General features: G+C 45.6%; 1 pseudogene; it reads right to left on the bottom strand.

The window, feature by feature from the left end:
* Positions 1–406: 406 nt before the first annotated feature.
* On the bottom strand, positions 407–1,662 carry LOC132232679 (septin-10-like; annotated as a pseudogene).
* Between the last annotated feature and the right edge of the window lie 928 nt (positions 1,663–2,590).

Consider the following 2,590-nt stretch of genomic DNA (forward strand, 5'->3'; position numbering starts at 1 on the left):
TGCACAAATCTTTGTGCACCGGGCCTCTAGTTTTATATAAAAGCTTAGGATCATGTTACTAACTGAATAATTATATCAAAAATTAGACAGTTCTATAAAACTATTGAGAGGTTAGAGTTTTAGGTACATAAAACATTTTAAAACATATTCTCAAAATTTTACTTTAGTGTGCACAAAACAAAAGCTTCATTTTAGAACGTAAATGCAATCAGCTTGATGTGAGAAAACTCTGCTGTCAAAGGCAGCGGCACGGCTCTGTGGTGGCGCTCTGCAAAGTGACAGTCAGCCGGCAGTAGAGGCAATGCTGTCCATCCATCACAAACCAGCAGCTGAAGACTTCACAGCAGTGGACACATAAGTTCTATCACCCACTCTGGCTTACGTATTGACGTTATACTTGAAAGTATTTTTCCATAAAAGACAGTAACTGTGGCCATTTGCCAGATACAAAATAACTGATATAGCAAATAAAATGAGCAGGAAAATCACAGCGTACTTCTAACTTTTTAATAACTTTTGCTTGTGATGACCTTCTGTGATCTGGAACCTTTGTTTTACATAAAATTGGAGTTCTTACGGTCCTTGTCCTTCAGGTTGCTGCCCATAAAGGTCTGGTTCTGGCATATCTCCGAGGTAGCTTTCTTTTTAGAGAAAGAGATTATTTCTTCTTCCAACAGTCTTCTCTTCTCCTCAAGCTTCATTCTCTTTTCTTGGTGAACTCTTTTGAGGTGCTCGTATTTGGCCTGCAGCTCTCTTTCAGCTTCTTTTAGCATGGCTTCTTTCTCCTTCACCCGCTGCACAAACACCTGCTTCATTTCTTCTTCCTTCCTCTGACGTTCCCCATAAAATTCGTGTCTTTTGGCCTCATATGTCTCTGGTAGACTGGGAGGCTGATTCTCTGGGCCCACATTTCCTCCAGTTTGCAACGCCTGTACAGTTCACAGGGCCTCGTATGGATCTGTTCTCTCACATCCTCCATGTTTGTACAAATGAGCATTTCTCGAAGCTTCACAAAGTCACTGTGGTTTTCATTTTCCACTTGTACAGCACCCCAAGGGTACTGGCGAGCTTTGACCAGCTTATTTCCAACTTTCACCTCATCCATACTTCCTACAACAGCAAATGGCAAATGTCCATTCATCGAAGCATTGATTTTAGCAACAGTTTCATCATCTGTCGGGAATTGGTATATCTGGACGCCATTGCTGACCAATTCACTCATGAGCTTGATCTTAAACGTCTGTAATTCAGTTTTAGAAATTGCATCTGCTCTGGCAATCACTGGTATAATACTCACCTTGCTGTGAAGGCTCTTCATGGCTAGAGGTCCAGTGTCTTCCGAGAGTGGCCTGTTGGAGAGATGAAGTAGAGGCATGCATGGACACGAGAATCATGGTAGTTAAAGAGAGAACGCTTGATCTTCAGTTCTTCTTGCAGATAGGCCTCAAACTGAGCATCTACGCAGTCAACTATTGGTTGGTAGCAACACAGAGAATATTAAAACAGAAGCCTTGCTGAATGGATGTGTTGACCAGCTGATCAGGCAAACTCTGAAAACCAACATGGCCAGACATGGTTAAAGAACGAATATTTTCTCTTTTTCTCTGTTCATCATCAGATACTTGGGAGGACAAACAAGAGTTTGTTGCCATGTGAGACTGAGAGCGCCGAGTCAGGGCATCGCCGAGGAGATCAAGAACCTGGTGGGAGCCCTGGACGAGGATGATGGTGAAAGTGCCACAGGCAGCAGGTGAGCGCTGGAGGCTCTCAAAAGTCTGAAGTAATGTATTTAAATACAACTTGTGACGCCATTAAGATGGCAACATGGGTTGTTCCTAACTTGTTCCCTCACGGGAAGACAGCCTGGCAGCTGTCCATAGACAAGACACCACTGTGAAAGTCCTGGGGCTGGGGGTGAGGCTGAAGCACCCCCTAGATCACAGGGAAGGTTAAGAGAAGCAGCTAGTGACCACACTGCCCCTCTCCCAGGCTTGCTGTGGTTTTTCCAGGGGGTGGAGGGAGCCCAGAGTGGACAACACCCAGCGTGTAGGATGATCCCAGGAGGCCCACTTGGGTTTCGCCTCCTGGGGATGTCTGGGAGAATCTGCAGAGCCTGTCCATGGGGCTCAGATAGAGACAGAGGGGGCACAGGGCTTACAGCCACCAGTGCTCAGCTCTGGGCGCACCAGGCTCCTGCATGCAGTGGGGCCCAGCAGAGACCCGCCAGGGCTCTGTACATCTGCAGAGCTCAGCTGGTGACCCCTTCTGGCCCAGGAGCGCAGTAGGCAGTTCTGCCTGATTTGGGTTCCCAGTCAATGAGCTGTACTGGCCATGGAGCCCACTGTATGGCCCCACCCAGAAAAGATAGAAAGTTTACAGCCTCCCTCAAGGGCTGAGTCTAGGCCAGTGATGGCGAACCTATGACACACGTGTCAGAGGTGACACACGAACTCATTTTTTGGTTGATTTTTCTTTGTTAAATGGCATTTAAATATATAAAATAAATATCAAAAATATTAATTGTTGTTTTACTATGGTTGCAAATATCAAAAAATTTCTATATGTGACACGGCACCAGAGTTAGGTTAGG

This window comes from Myotis daubentonii, chromosome 4 (genome assembly GCF_963259705.1).
Source record: "Myotis daubentonii chromosome 4, mMyoDau2.1, whole genome shotgun sequence".
Lineage (NCBI taxonomy): Eukaryota > Metazoa > Chordata > Mammalia > Chiroptera > Vespertilionidae > Myotis > Myotis daubentonii.